The sequence below is a fragment of the Stenella coeruleoalba genome, assembly GCF_951394435.1.
Source record: "Stenella coeruleoalba genome assembly, chromosome: 21".
Classification (NCBI taxonomy): Eukaryota; Metazoa; Chordata; class Mammalia; order Artiodactyla; family Delphinidae; genus Stenella; species Stenella coeruleoalba.
In genome coordinates this window covers 31,618,555-31,635,510 of record NC_137167.1, presented here as the reverse complement: position 1 = coordinate 31,635,510, position 16,956 = coordinate 31,618,555, and the positions used below count along the sequence as shown (strand labels likewise).

At 42.3% G+C, this 16,956-nt stretch overlaps 1 protein-coding gene across 1 annotated transcript in view; it reads right to left on the bottom strand.

Annotated features, from left to right (window-relative positions):
• Positions 1-369: 369 nt before the first annotated feature.
• NEIL3 (nei like DNA glycosylase 3) overlaps positions 370-16,956 on the bottom strand; it is a gene marked incomplete at its 5' end in the record, with an annotated part of 176,862 nt that continues 160,275 nt past the window's right edge. Inside the window, one exon of the transcript XR_013825449.1 lies at positions 370-418. The remainder of the gene's footprint in view (positions 419-16,956) is intronic.

Genomic DNA, 16,956 nt, shown 5'->3' with positions numbered 1-16,956 from the left:
AGCAATTAACTCGTTGTCTTTGTGCCTGAGTTTTCTATAAAATGGGAATGTGGATCATAACAGTACCTACTTTACCAGATTGTTGTGGAGATCTGCCTAAATTTAGAACAGGGTCCCACACAGAAGGTGCTCAGTAAATAGTGGCTAATATCATTGCTGTTATGTAGCCTGAAGCAAGAAACCACACTTTAAATAATATTTTGAGCAACTGTACCTGATACATCATGCATCTTACTGGACACTATTTGCATCGTATCGAGCCCCTTGACCTCTGACTCACTGCATTTACTCAGTACTGCTACTGGAAAACCACGTGTGAATATGAAGTTACCTGTGCCCATTATTCTCTGCCTGGGACCACAAAGGTGGCATCTGTACACACCTACACACTCGCCTTCCTTTTCCCACTGTATCTTCCCTGCAAGGAAAAAACACAAGGCAGGAATAGCATCAGTGAAATGTGTTCCTGAGCCTACTTAGTTACGTGTGAAATGTTGCTTCTGGGTGATTATTTCTTAATCACTGTCTGTTACTCAAAGAATGGCTTCTCACAACCCTCCTAACGTATAATAATACAAGTCAAGATGATAAACACGTGCTTATTTCCTCTCCCTCTACTGCTCTAAAATTACATTTAAAAAGAAGAAGAATAAAGATAAAATAAGTCCACAATATCAAAGGGAATGCAAGGGGATCAGTGGAAGACATCCAGAAAATTCAGAAGATGGAAGAAAACTGTCAAAAAAGAGTGAAGGAGGTTATACCGAGAACTGGTGAAGAAAATCTGCTCGTACAACTCTGGGAAGATTGAGAGTTCAGATGTCAGTAATAATACAGTTATCTAGTGAAATATAGAGTTAAAAACAAGAAAGTATATATAGGAATCCTCTCTACTCTCTGCCACACGCACACACGCACACACACACAGAGGGTGCACACTTTGGATAAACCTGGAGAAGGAGCTAGGGAAGCTAGCTCAAAGAGTTCCTTTTCCCAAACAAGGCACTCTGCATGCAGCGGTTAACACCATCAGCTCCTAGCTAGCTCATCCTAAAATAAGGACTGCCAATTGCCAAGCCCTGCCCATGTTCACGGAGCACAGATTGGACTTTCTGACAGTTGCCTTTTCCTTAAATATTAGATGGTAATCTAGGATTGCTGGATAGTTGAAAAAAGTCTACAAAATGAAAGCCATTTTCTCAATGTAGGAGGAATCATACATCCCAGAATGAAGCAGGAGGAAAGAGAAATAACTTGGGGACACAAGACAACAGTAAAAGAGAAAGTGCAAGAAGTATTTTCAGTGAGATTTTAAAATACAATATCCTTCAAACAAGAACAGGATAGTATGAAAAAGGAGCAAGGTAGAGGAAAGAAAATCTTCAACAAAAAAGATAAAAAAAAATAGGGCAAATGAATTTCTCAATATAAATAGATACATTTCCCACAGTTTAACGTGTTCACTGATTTTGCTTCACAGAGAAATAAAAAAAGACACATGTTCAGACGTTGTGAAGTTTCTAAACTGTTGGATAAGTTTCTAAACGCTCCCAAATAGAAGGAACAAGTTGACATACAGGGAATGAGAATCAGGCTAGTGCCAGACCTTTCATCTACAAACACTGGATGCTGGAAAACGAGGAAGCAACCAACACCTTCCTTTTTTTTTTTTTTCCAGGAAAAATTAAAACGATCAACATTAAACAATTTTCAAGCAAGAGTAAGGGCTAAAATAAAGATCTCTATAGACATGTAAGATTCAGAAAGTTTACTTTCCACCCATCCTGTCTTACGAAGTTACTTCAGGATATTCTCCAACAGAGTGAGCATAACATTTGGGAGGGAGATGTGGGTCCAAGGAAACAACGGCTTCCAGTTTGAGAGCTTAGTGATGGTAGTTGTACATCAGGCCTGGCATGCTGACTGCATTTGAAAAAAATATGAGGCTAGAATAAAGTTGATTAGAAAAAGTGAGATAAAAAGCAAGAGAGGAGGAGGGCAGAGAAGGAGGAGAAAGTGAAAGAAGAGAGAGAAAGAGAAGCAGGTGGAGAAGAAAGAAGGAAGAGTGTGGAAGAGAGGGAGAGGGAGAGAGGGAGGGAGGAAATTAAGAGAAAGAAAAACTTCAGGAGAAAAAATACCTGGGAGAATCATAATACATAGAGAATATTTCCTGGCTCTACAGGTTATAATAATTGGAGCCTTCAGATAGGCTATGGGTAGGTGAAAAAAGAGACCACACACTTTGTGCCCTCCAAGTTCTCGACTGATTTTGTCAAGGATCTAGAAGTTGAGCTCAGGTGGGTGACTGATGCCACTTCCTTTCATCCCTAACGGGCAGGCAGCTGCCAGTGGCACTCTCCACACAAAATAAGATTATGTCTAATGCGAGAAGCTTAATTTTGTTCTCTGCTGAAGCCCTTTCATATTCAGGATTTATATTACCATTTAGGAAGAAATGCCACGTCTCCGAATGTGGTAAAAAGCAGAATCACTGCCCAAATGCCTTAAGCAGCACGTCTGCTTCCTATTTCACTGAATCCCCACATAACTACATCAATAGAACAAGGTAAGCACTGTTAATGATTTTCAACTATTAGAATAATGGTTTAAGCTTTAGCTCTTCCACAACACACACACAAACGCACCTTGAATGAACTTGTGGGCAGAGCTAGAGAAGCTAGTGTTAAGGTTGCAATCATCACTTCAAGTACTGGAATCCAACACAAAACCTAATCTGGTTAAAGACCAGACTGTGACTGTATACTTGTAGACATGCGTAACAGTAGAATTTAAATATAAATGATAGAAGGCAGGAGGCGGAAACGGGAAGAAAGATCACATAAAAGAGGGGGAGATATTTGTAATATTTTCATCTTACAAAGTGGAAAATCAGGAAATGAAACAAGAAACAAAGGTATAGATGTTTACGGGTAAGCAAGAAACAAAATCTACCACTATAGTGATTTAACTACAGTGAGAGGCATAAGTAGAATCTTTATCATCTAAACTTGATTAATCAGAGAAGAAGCATAATCATCACTCCCCCTTAATGATATGGAGTTTATCAGCAGGAGAGATCACTGAGCGATTTCTTATGAGGAGAGGAGATGGGAGATAAGAGGGTCACTGATGCTTCCATGATAAGCCTTTCTCTTCTAGAATTTTTAAAAATTTATATATATATATAAAAAATACATCAAAGCTTGTTAAAACTCACTTTATTTATATAAAACATGGTTCATAGGATCTGAGTTTCATAAGTGAAATCCACATTTGAGATCCCTGAGTCTAACTTTGTATTTTGTAGCTGAGTAAGCTGAGACTGAGAGAGAGGTGACTCATAACTTAGAGAGAAGGCCAAATAACTAGTTAGTGTCAGGAATGTGTCACTTGTCTCTGCTTCTGTCAATCAGGTTTATCCAAACAAGGGTGTAACCACTACAGTTAATTCTGTTCTTCAAGAAGCTGCTGTTTAATTTTTTTTCCTTCCTCAGCAAGAGTAGTCTGTAAGGTTCTCAAATCCTAGATCAGATATCATGCTCAATAACCTCAAATATATTGATGTAATTCTAAAGAAACTAGATCACATGTAAATGATAATCTCAAGTACCTAAATGCTTTAACAAAATACGTTTTGTCCAACACTCCATGTCCTTTTTAAATTACTAGGTGTCTTAGTTTGGGCTGCTAGAATGAAAAACCCTAGGCTGGGTGGCCTAAATGACAAACATCTATTTCTCACAGTTCTGGAGGCCGGAAGACCAAGATGAGGATGCTGGCAGGTCACGTACCTGGTGAGGGCCTCTTCCTGGTTTGCAGATGGCTGTCCCCTTGTTGTGTCCTCACCTGGCAGAGAGACAACTCTTATAAGGGCGTCTCACTCTTAGAAGGGCTCCACCTTTATGACCTCGTCTAACCCTAATCACCTTCCAGAGGTTCTACCTCCTAATACCACCAGATTGGGAACTGGATTTCAATAGGTGAATTTGGAAATAGTGGGGAGACAGACATTCAGTCCCTAACACTAGGCTTCTAAAAATTTAACTTGTACACAAAATTTCAGACATGGGGGATAAGTTCACCGAATCCATGATTCTGATATTCTGAGGCACAGAGGACAAATCCCGTATTTTGAGCTGTGGCTATCAATCCTAAGGGCATTTAGTAAGGGTTATTATACATAGGGTAATATTTTTAAAATATATGTATCTTGTAAGACAATTTGTTTGAATTATCTGATACCCTTGACAGTTAAAATAATATGCAAAAAGCATGATAATACCTACCTCCTCCCCTAGATTCGGTTCATTTCATAAAAACATTTCAGTGGATGTAGCTTATCCAGTTGCCTCATTCAACCAGATGTTGGTATTGGAAAAGAACCACTAGTTGATATCATTCAATAAGATTCTCTAGCAGTCTATTGCCAACAAGATAATCCCCTGTTCAGTGGAGCATTCTGAAGCCAAATTACACAAGTCAACTAGAGTTCCTGTGGCAGACTTATAAAATGGAGGGAAACGAAGTCCCTGATATCACGGGTATAAAAAGCAGGAAGGGCAGGAACACATAGTTATCTGATCATCTACAATTGCATGGAGATGTCCCCCACCCCCACCCCCACGCCTCCCCTGGAGGGTCCTCAGTGTTCTCAGAGAAAACAGTCACTGAAAGAAGATGCAAACAGGGCTGTGCAGTGACATCCTAACTGGCTGTAGCGGAGTTCAGGCCTAACTAGCCTTTCTGAGTTAATTCGAATCTCTAATTGTTTGGCTTGGAAACCAACCAACTCTGCCAGGGCGCTCCCAGCGTCAGAGGTCTCCGTAAGGTTGGTTGAGGCCTTTGCAGATTCTGCATCCCCCCCCCCCCCAGTCCCGCCTCCTTCCTCGTCCTCCCTGGGAGCTGTGTTTGGGCTGCCATCCTGGGATGCACACACATGTTCACGTTTGTTAGCACCTGCCAGGCCTGCGGAGACCTTTCCACTACTTGCCCAGCCGCAGACATTTGCGCTTCTGATCCCTGTTAAGGATCAGAAGAATTAGAAGAATCTTAATGGCTTCTTTCCATGACTTGTTTGTATGTTACCCTTTGTCGACTTAAGAAAAAACCTAAAAAATGTACTATGTGAAGGCTGTGTTTATTCACTGTCTTACTGAGGCCGACAGCCCGGGAGACAGCCTCTCACCTCCGAAGCGGGGAGGCAGTATATATGTGATTTTAGTAAAGGGGGTGCGTGCAACCCAGAACTCATCTTGGTGGAAGGTTGCTGCTGGTCACGAGGAATGGGTATCTTAGTTAATGGCTTTAGTGCTTTTCTAAGCATGGGAAGAATCCAGGTTTGTAAAATATTTCTCCTAAAAATATCTAACTTTCTGAAGGCCTGATCTACCAGTTTTCCCAGAGCACAGAGGGCCTCATTCCTGACCTCCGCCCTGAACTCCTTTCAAGTTGTGTTAAAGGCCAGCAGCTGCAGTGGTGAATGACTCAATCCTCGTAGAGCCCGATGGTGAGCCACATTCTTTAGTTGGCAACTTGGAGAGGCTACACCTGAGCTACACTGGAAAGAGGATCAGCTGGAGTCAGGACACAGCAGTTCCTAGCAGAGGCGACTCCGGAACCCCACTTAGAAGGAGGGACAGGAATCCAATGGAGAACGGAGGCTCAGGCCCTTCTTGTAACCGAGTTTGCGTAGCGAGCACATGCGTGTTTGTTTTTATGTGGGTCTCCTTTGGGGGCTGCTGGAGAACAGGAGGGGGCTTCCTTCCAAACTCACCCTTGGGTACGGACCCTGGCTCACACTCAGCCCTGGGTTCTTAGGGTCTTCATCTCTGAACCGTGGGTTTCCACAACAGAACCCAAGAGGGTAAACGGGAAACTGGCTACTTTTAGTCCCCAAACCAACACCATCAGCAGGATCTCGGAGCTAACCAAAAATGCAGGTTCTCAGGCCCCGCCCCAGACCTACCGATGCAGAATCCGCATTTTCACAAGACCCTCACTGACACGTATGACTTTGCGATTTAGCAGCACCGAGCCAGAGGGCGCCAAGTCTCCTTCCGGAGGAGCCAGCCTGGTGAATCAGAAAGAACACACACTGGCATCTGGTAGCCCTAAACTGGAGTTTTTTTCTGCCACCACATTATCTATGTGCCATTGGAGAAATTCCTTGACTTGTCAGAACCTTTCTCACATCTGTCATGTTGGGTCTCTTAATATATGTGCTGTTTATAAATTGTGAAGCACATGCCACAGTGCCTGGCATACAATAGGAATGAGTATCTTTTAATTCCCCTCCCTCGCCTGCTCTCTCCTGCAGAACCAATATTCTGGGATTCTACGGATCTCAATTCCTGTCATAGACCTCACTTCTACTGCCATTGCCCCCAACTTAAGAAAATAAACATAAATGATCAAATCTGACAAAAGTCAGATCATATACTAAGAACTAAGAGCTATCAGTGGCAGCAAATGGAATTAATCCAGGATTTGATATGCAATATCCCTTAGAAATAAACACACGGGCGTCTTCCTCTCCTAGTGTCAGTTCAGCTAGAAACAATCAAGCTAACATTTCTGTTTTTCAGGTTATCAAGGTGATGCTGTTGCTTGGGGGCAAGATGTGCATACCCCTGGAGTGTTGTCTCAAAACAGGGCGACTGTTTACCTAGTAAGAGTTTTTAGTCTTTCAAAGTAACCCTGAAGAAATCTGTTTATTCTAAAGAGTTGTTAGGGGACTGAAATGTCTCCCAAGATACCTTTTTAAATGCTGTTCCATTGTATTTTGAGGTGATATGTTTTGTCTTTTACTGAATAGGTTATTATTCAGAAATGCTCACTTATCTTTACACTCTTCCTTTTGAATTCAACTACACTGTGACTTCTCTGTAAATCTTTTATGAACAAGGTCTCCGGTGGGTCCTCTTTAATTGGTTAAGGATTATCAGCCGAGAACACTGTCAAAACTCTAGACAGCATTTCTTTCTAAAAAAATCACGCACAAAACTTTGCCTGGGATAAGGTGTCTGGATGCAGATAAAAACAAACTGCGCTCTTTGCCCACGAATTCTATTTGAACCTGGCTTGTCAAAACAAGGAGGGCTTTCAAGTGCTCCATTAGCAGTCATATTCTTGAACAGCTTTGCTTTTTAAAACTGAATAGTTTGTGCTATGATTCCGGCAAAACGGAAAGAAGGAAGGGGATTGTAGGCCTTTGCTTATAAAATACTCTTGTAGCTATCCTTTCATGGTAGACCAACAGAAGGTACAAAATGCAAACGCCTCTGAAGGGTTTCCTTCTGTCATCTTACAAATCTAGACAGCAATTTCATTATCCAGTGTGAAGGAATAAACATAAACACGCACAGACATCCACCTGCCACATGGACACCATTTCCTTTTTTTTTCCCTGTTAGGTTATTGTCTACCCCAGAGAATTCATGCTTGACTCTGTATTGGCCCAGTTCAAAATCTTCCCTCACCTTCTTCCTTCCTTTCTTCTCTGAAACTTGTGAAACATCTTCCCAATCTTTTCCCTATTCATATCACAACATGCACAAATGTCTCCTAGGCTTTTCTGTGTACACCTTTGGAGAGCCCCAATAACTAAGATGACTATTACTACGTTTGTAATTAAACTTATTTCTAAATACTGTATTTGGAACTTCCCTGGCGGTCCAGTGGTTAAGACTCTGTGCTTCCACTTCAGGGGGCCTGGGGTTCGAGCCCAGGTGAGGGAACTAAGATCTCGCATGCCGCAAGGCATGGCCAGAAAACGAAAACAAAACCTAATAAGTAAATTAAATAAATAAATAAATAAATAAATACTGTATTAAACTTAGAAGTGGTACTACAGTCAATGTCAGTATGTTTAATTCTAAATTTTCTATGTTATCATACTTCTGAATTAACTGAGTTATTTTACATCACTTTTTAAATCATTTAAAAATAAAACTGGATCACTAATCATTAGAGAAATGCAAGTCAAAACTACAGTGAGGTACCACCTCACACTGGTCAGAATGGCCATCATTAAAAGGTCTACAAATAACAAACGCTGGAGAGATTGTGGAGCATGTAAGTTGGTGCAGCCACTGTGGAAAACAGTCTGGAGGTTCCTCAGAAAACTAAAAATAGAATTACCATATGATCCAGCAATCCCACTCCTGGGAATATACCTGGACAAAACTATAGTTTAAAAAGATACATGCACCCCTATGTTCATAGCAGCATGGTCACAATGGCCAAAACATGGAAACAACCTAAATGTCCGTTGACAGATGAATGGATAAAGAAGACGTGGTACATATACACAGTGGAACACTACTCAGCCATAAAAACAAACAAAATAATGCCACTTGCAGCAACACGGATGCACCTAGAGATTATCATACTAAGTGAAGTAAGTCAGAAAGAGAAAAACAAATACCATACGATATCACTTATATGTGGAATCTAAAATATGACACAAATGAACGTATCTACAAAAGAGAAACAGACTCATAGACATAGAGAACAGACTTGTGGTTGCCTGGATGGGGTGTGGTGGGAGGGAGAGGGAGGGACTGGGAGGTTGGGATCAGCAGATGCAAACTATTATATAGAGAATGGATAAACAACAGGGTCCTACTGTAGAGCATAGGGAACTATATTCAATATCCTGTGATCAACTTTAATGGAAAAGAATATGAAAAAAATGTAAAAAAAAAATAGTATTAGCATTCAAAGCCAAGATTAAACTGAAAATGAAAACATGTGCAATATTCTGCCTGATACCATAAGTTGAACTCTGGGAAAACAAGCTGATTCTACTGTTACTATAAATTAAACATCATTAAGAAGATACATTTCCTGCCAAGGTCTTCATAGCAGGCATTCCAAACCTAATACTACATCAGCAAATTTTTGATTATTACTTTTGGCTTACATTCTATTGGGTATAACATCCCTCTGCTTTTAGGAGACGTAAAATTTTTGCCAGCTTTGAGAAGTTGCTTTGGATTGGCATAACTCATAATCAAAACTAAACTATATTAGTCTTTATGCCTTAATATACCTTACTTTGGATTTGCAATGCATTTCAAGATGTCCTTATGTCCATTGTTCTTAGATTTTAGAAAAACCATTCACAGCCATTTGTATATTCAGGAAATTCATGAATCCCAGCACATGCAGAGCTCTGTTTTCCCAAAACCTGCTTTCATTTTGGCAACTCCCGGTCAGCAGTCAGTAGGAAGGGCTTTCCCACTACTCATCCTGCACCAGAGAGAAATTTTCTGCAGGGAACGGGACCAGAGCTGTCCACTCCACACACAGACGCCTTGCTGGGAGTCCCTTCCTTTCTTTTGAGATTCTGATCTGCTTTGGGAGAAGGGCTCAAAGGGTCAGGGGTAGTTGAAAGAACTTGCACAGGGGACAATTTTTATATTATCTCTTTCACCTGGGAGATTTTTCATAAGCCTGCTCAGAACCTCTCTGCTTGGTATGCAATACAGAAATAATGGGGTAAGTCTCCTAAATTGAATTGAACTGACCATGGATTTGAAGTTGCTGCCTTTCCCACTGAGTTAAAGCCAAACAGAGTTGCCTCCCCCGGCTAAGCTTTGATCAGTAGTTCAGTACTTCCCTCTTCCTGACTCAAATGCATCCAGTCCCCAGCCCTGGTTTTATGAAATGTTCTTGTTCACTTCACTGGAAATGCCTTAACTGTGGCACCTGCTGGCTGTGAAAGTGATTAGGATTTCATGGGACCAGAGCGTTTCATTTCTACTAAGCCACACCACGAACCGTAAATTAACACAGGATTATGCCTCAGCATTTACTCTGCAGGCTTGTTTCGAACTGAAAAGGAAAGGGAACTGAAAGGATGAAGAAAAAAAGCAAATGATCCGATGAAAAGTGAACAGCTGTATGAGACCTGACCGTGTGTATTAGCATAAGAGCTTCCTTAGGAGGAAACGAAGAAGCCTACGCTGTGTTACTCCGTTTCTACTGATAAGCATCATCCCTCCTCTCAAGGCCTGACTCACTTTACATATGGAAAATGTCTTACCCTCTGCCAGGATGTATATGAGTCATCTTTTTTTTTTTTTTGCGGTACGCGGGCCTCTCACTGCTGTGGCCTCTCCCGTTGCGGAGCACAGGCTCCGGACGCGCAGGCTGAGCGGCCATGGCTCACGGGACCAGCTGCTCCGCGGCATGTGGGATCTTCCCGGACCGGGGCACGAACCCGCGTCTCCTGCATCGGCAGGAGGACTCTCAACCACTGCGCCACCAGGGAAGCCCTAACTTCTGTTTTAAACCACTAAGTTTTGTGTTGATTTCTTACACGGCAATAGATAAGCAACTGTCATCTAAGTTAAAAGACGAGATCTTGCAAATGGAATACCTAAGAAACACATCTTAATACAAAGTTGATATCTTTTTTTTTAAAACATCTTTATTGGAGTATAATTGCTTTACAATGGTGTGTTAGTTTCTGCTGTATAACAAAGTGAATCAGCTATACGTATACATATATCCCCATATCTCCTCCCTCTTGCGTCTCCCTCCCACCCTCCCTATCCCACCCCTCTAGGTGGTCACAAAGCACCAAGCTGATCTCCCTGCGCTATGTGGTTACTTCCCACTAGCTATCTATTTTACATTTGGTAGTGTATATATGTCCATGCCACTCTCTCACTTCATCCCAGCTTACCCTTCACCCTCCTCGTGTCCTCAAGTCCATTCTCTACATGTGTCTTTATTCCTGTACTGCCCCTAGGTTCTTCAGAACCATTTTTTTTGAGTCCATGTATATGGGTTAGGATATAATATTTGTTTTTCTCTTTCTGACTTATTTTACTCTGTATGACAGACTCTAGGTCCATCCACCTCACTACAAATAACTCAATTTAGTTTCTTTTTATGGCTGAGTAATATACCACTGTATATATGTGCCACATCTTCTTTATCCATTCATCTGTCAATGGACACTTAGGTTGCTTCCATGTCCTGGCTATTGTAAATAGAGCTGCAATGAACATTGTGGTACATGTATCTTTTTGAAGTATGGCTTTCTCAGGGTATATGCTCAGTAGTGGGATTGCTGGGTCACATGGTAATTCTATTTATAGTTCTGTAAGGAACCTCCATACTGTTCTCCATAGTGGCTGTATCAATTTACATTCCCACCAACAGTGCAAGAAGGTTCCCTTTTCTCCACACCCTCTCCAGCATTTATTGTTTCTAGATTTTTTGATGATGGCCATTCTGACTGGTGTGAAGTGATACCTCATTGTAGTTTTGATTTGCATTTCTCTAATGATTAATGATGTTGAGCATCCTTTCACGTGTTTGTTGGCAATCTGTATATCTTCTTTGGAGAAATGTCTATTTAGGACTTCTGCCCATTTCTGGATTGGGTTGTTTGTCTTTTTAATATGGAGCTGCATGTATTGTTTGTAAATTTTGGAGATTAATTCTTTGTCAGTTGCTTCATTTGCAAATATTTTCTCCCATTCTGAGGGTTGTCTTTTGGTCTTGTTTATGGTTTCCTTTGCTGTGCAAAAGCTTTGAAGTTCCATTAGGTCCCATTTGTTTATTTTTGTTTTTATTTCCATTTCTCTAGGAGGTGGGTCAAAAAGGATCTTGCTGTGATGTATGTCATAGAGTGTCTGCCTATGTTTTCCTCTAAGAGTTTTAAAGTGTCTGGCCTTACATTTAGGTCTTTAATCCATTTTGAGTTTATTTTTGTGTATGGTGTTAGGGAGTGTTCTAATTTCAGTCTTTTACATGTAGCTCTCCAGTTTTCCCAGCACCACTTATTGAAAAGGCTTTCTTTTCTCCTTTGTATATTCTTGCCTCCTTTATCAAACATAAGGTGACCATATGTGCGTGGGTTTATCTCTAGGTTTTCTATCCTGTTCCATTGATCTATATTTCTGTTTTTGTGCCAGTACCATACTGTCTTGATTACTGTAGCTTTGTAGTATAGTCTGAAGTCAGGAAGCCTGATTCCTCCAGCTCCGTTTTTCTTTCTCAAGATTGCTTTGGCTATCCAGGGTCTTTTGTGTTTCCATACAAACTGTGAAATTTTTTTGTTCTAGTTATGTGAAAAATGCCATCGGTAGTATGATAGGGATTGCATTGAATCTGTAGATTGCTTTGGGTAGTATAGTCATTTTCACAATGTTGATTCCTCCAATCCAAGAACATGGTATATCTCTCCATCTGTTTGCATCGTCTTTAATTTTTTTCAACAGTGTCTTAATAGTTTTCTGCATACAGGTCTTTTGTCTCCTTGGGTAGGTTTATCCCTAGGTATTTTATTCTTTTTGTTGCAATGGTAAATGGGAGTGTTTCCTTAACTTGTCTTTCAGATTTTTCATCATTAGTGTATAGGAATGCAAGAGATTTCTGTGCATTAATTTTGTATCCTGCTACTCTATGAAATTCATTGATTAGCTCTAGTAGTTTTCTGGTAGCATCTTTATGATTCTCTATGTATAGTATCATGTCATCTGCAAACAGTAACAGCTTTACTTCTTCTTTTCCAATTTGTATTCCTTTTATTTCTTTTTCTTCTCTCACCGCTGTGGCTAAAATTTCCAAAAGTGTGTTGAATAATAGTGGTGAGAGTGGACAACCTTGTCTTGTTTCTGATCTTAGAGGAAATGGTTTCAGTTTTTCACCCTTGAGGACAATGTTGGCTGTGGGTTTGTCATATATGGCCTTTATTATGTTGAGGTAAGTTCCCTGTATGCCTACTTTCTGGAGGGTTTTATCATAAATGGGTGTACAGCAGTTAATTTCTTAGCCACATACCTTTAAAGTTAAAATTTTAAAGGAAGTTAACTGAAGAAAAATTAACATTGAACTTGCTAAATTTTTTCTCATTTATTGCATACAAATGTCAATATTTTATTCCCACAGGGAACAGGATGAATGTAACCTTTTTGAACTCCTACCTTCCACCAGGCACTGTCCTAGGCCATGGACATGCAATGGTAAGTCAAAACAAATCATGACCCTGCCCTCTTGGAGCTTACTGTCAAATGGAGAAGAAAGACAGCAATCAAATAATTCCACTACACAATCTGGAATAGGTGTATCACAGTAATTACATATAGTGCTCTGATAACTATAGCAGGAAGATCTGACCTAGCATTGACGACAGCTAAGTGTCCCCCCGAAACATGATACTTAAGTTAATATCATAATGGTGAGTCAGAGTTAATTAGGTAACATGGGGTGGGCATGCTGAGCACATAATTTTCCAGCCTTGGTGTGTACGGTACATTTGAGGAGCTGGAGACAAAGACGATGGTGCAAGATGCAGCCTGAGATCACAGGGCTTGGTAAACTGTCTTACTGCTTATAAATTTTTATCTGAAGAGTCACTGAAGTATTATAAGCAAGTGGCATTGGAACAGAGAAGGGTCTTGGCTTTAATGTTATCTGATTCACATTTTGAAAAATCATTTTGCAGTGTGGAACAAATGATTGCTGGAAAGCAGGATGGCGTTATACAGAATGAAAAAGGAAAAGGGCTGGTGATAACAAACATTGGGGAAATAAAAACAAAATCTTCTTGCATCCCAGAAATCACCTTCACAAAGGTGGCAGAGAAATAAAATCCTTTTCTTGTTGAATAAGCATTAAACCAGAACATGATTCGCATCTCAGGCAACCCGCTAAGAGGTTGCAAAGACGGAAAGAGATCTCCCCCTGTGCACAGCTGTGGAGCAGTTCTGTGCACCAGCCAACAATCCTGGGAGAACAGGAAGCCCTGCACAGCTAACCAATCCCAGGGGGAGATTCCCACCACATGGAAGGTGGCGAAGATAGTCACAATGCTGGTCGCCAGGAACAGAAGAGCAAACGCTCTGCCTGCTGCCTCTTGGTGGTGCCGAAGCAGGGCAATTCGCCTACATGCACCCCGTCCTGATGCACTGGAGGACGCCGTCCCCTCCCCGTGGAGGACAGACATAACAGCAGAGTTGGCCAGGTGCCACATGGCACACTCGCTTCAGGTGAAGACCATAGAGCACTTACTGAACCTGAAGCAAAGAAAGATATTCCCACACAAGATGACAAGCCCAGTACGATTTGTGTGGGCTCCTTATCTCCTGGTAAGAAAGTGTTCCAAGCCCAAGGCCACTCCTATGCTGCTGAGGGAAGCTTGTTAAGACTGTGCATGAGACCAACTTTCCCAACAGTAGCCAGGCAGATACAACACATCACATACGTGCTCTTGAGATAAACAACTAGTCCTCAAGTAAGAGGACTTGACAGCACCGTTGGTCACACATGTTCACCCCAACTTTACCTGGTAACTGGGGTGGGGTGACCATTTACGCTAGCAAATTGGCTTTATCCAGAGGAAAACAAACTTCTTATATCTTTTTTGACTGGAGGTGGTTTTGCAACTTGAAGCAAGATGCCCATAAACTGAGGCTCCTACCCTCCCACACAGACTGGGGGTCACAGGTGCTATCTCTCTAGATGTTACGTTTCAAAGAGACAGTTGCCAGGTCCTTGGGAAAAACATTTCTGGGTCATTAAGCTGACAAAAGTTCTACCAAGTCTTCAAGAAAATGTATATACATTTCAAAGAGAGGAGAAAGTACTTAGAATTTTTCTAAAGTAAATGCTCTGAGAAAAAGGAGGAGAAAAATATCTCTTATTTTCAACAGGGAGAATTAAGCCTCTTAATTTGTTTTTCCCCTTACGCCTGTCCAAGGGAAGATAGAATGTATTTCAGAAAGAATGGAGTGTTGAGAAATGAATACCTTCCATTAAATTTAGGGTCACAGAAGTCATTGGTGACTTTCACGAAGACGGTTACTAGGATGTCCTTAGAGCAGAAGCCAGATGGAGCGAGTTAAAGATGACTGTCGGTGAGGGGAGAGAAAGAGTAAGAATAATAGGCTTCAATTTAATGAAGCTGCCTGTGAGGAGAGGGAGGGAAGCCATACCTGGAGGGGAGTCAGGCAAGTCAGAGGTTGCTGCTTTTCCTTCAGATGGAAGGTGGCTGAGCAGGTTGAAAGCCAACGAGGAGGCTCTAGTAGAAAGGGAAAAGGGGAAATTCAGGGTAGAGAAGCAATAATTCACGGCGTGAGATTCCTGGGGAAGTAAGGAGGATAGGATTCAAATCTAGGGTAGAAGGATTGAAAGCCTGGCAAATGAGGAGAGTTTGGGTACACGGAGACAGCTCTAAATTCTAGAAAGCAGTTAGAATTTTGACGAACAACTTTTTAAAGAGATACAGATTTTGTTATATTTTTGTTTGAAGGCTAGATTAGTTCTGGAGAAAACAGCGTTTAGTCCCATATGAGTGCAAGGGAGAGACGGTCCCAGTGGAACAACTGTACTTACAGAAGTGTGAGGCCAGGGACAGAGGCAGCAAGCTGGTATCCTAGGGGAAGGAGGAGCTTTCCAGAGCCCAAGGACACCAGGCTCAGATCCGACAGTGGAGGAGGGCCCTGCTGGGAGCTTTAAACCTGCCCAGGCAGTCACAGCAGGACACACGGGCAGGCACCGAGGCAGGGAGGGAAGCTGAGGAACACCTGAGTCTCTCCTGCTGCCTTCCCAGGTCCCGCCGCGGCTTCCTGTGGGCAGGACACAGCCGAGATCAAGGGAGGGGTCAGCCTCCCAGGCCTCAGAGCTGAGTAGAGAACAGGAAGCGGAGGTGGAAAGTTGAGGATCTGAATTCTCATTCCATCTTTAACCTTGAATTGTCTTGAATTTTGTATCTGTCTCCTCTTGACACACCCGCAGATGAGGCACCGTTCAAACGCAGGAGAGAGAAGGTGCCGAGCCCAGAATGCTCCACGGGTGACACTCGCCTGGGTTTGCTGTTGCTCCACTTCTCAGCTTTCTCTTCTTGTTTCTCCACCTTGAATGTCTGCCTTCCTCCGAGCTCGGTTCTGGGTCCTGTCACCCTCTTCCACGCTCCTCCTAGGCTGCTGTCCTGCTGTCTCATCCACTCCCATGGCTCCAAGTCTTGGCTACAATGTGATCACTCCCAAATCTGTTTCTCCCGGCATCTCACCTCCCCCCGACCCTCTCCCTCTCCCTCTCTCTCCCCTCGTCCAACGCCCCCACCCCCCGACAACTTGGACTCATGGCTTGACGTGCCTCCTGGAAAGCTCTACTGGGACGCCCTACAATCATCTCAAACTCATCAGGTACAAATGGAACTCCTTTTTCTCACCAAACATGTTCCTCCTACCACGTTTCCCATCTCAGGGGTTGACAACACCATCCATCCAATCCTTCAAGACCTCGACACTCTTGTCTGTCACCACACAATGAGTCAATCACATTTACCTCCTGAATGTTTCAAATCCATATATTTCTCGCCATCCTCACCAGCAGCTCCTCAGCTTGGCCACCACTTTCTCTCATGGCGACTATTCCAACCAGGCACCTAACTGATCTTCTAGCCTCAGTTCATGGCTCTTCTCTGATCCATTCTCTAAACTCCCCAGCAATCTTCTGATAACTCAAATGTGATGACACATGTAATTCTCAGGTAATTACACTGGTGCTAGCATAGAGGGCTAATCTTTAACATGGTTTAAAAACATGTTATAAGGGGCTTCCCTGGTGGCTCAGTGATTAAGAATCCGCCTGCCAATGCAGGGGACACGGGTTCGAGCCCTGGTCCGGGAATATCCCACATGCCACGGAGCAACTAAGCCCGTGCGCCACAACTACTGAGCCTGTGCTCTAGAGCCTGCGAGCCACAACTACTGAGCCTGCGTGCCGCAACTACTGAAGCCCATGCGCCTAGAGGCCGTGCTCTGCAACAACAGAAGCCACCACAATGAGAAGCCTGTGCGCCGCAACGAAGAGAAGCCCCCGCTCGCCGCAACTAGAGAAAAGCCTGCACACAGCAACAAAGACCCAACGTGGCCATAAATAAATAAATTCATTAAAAAAACAAACAAACAAATGTGTTATGATATGGTCACT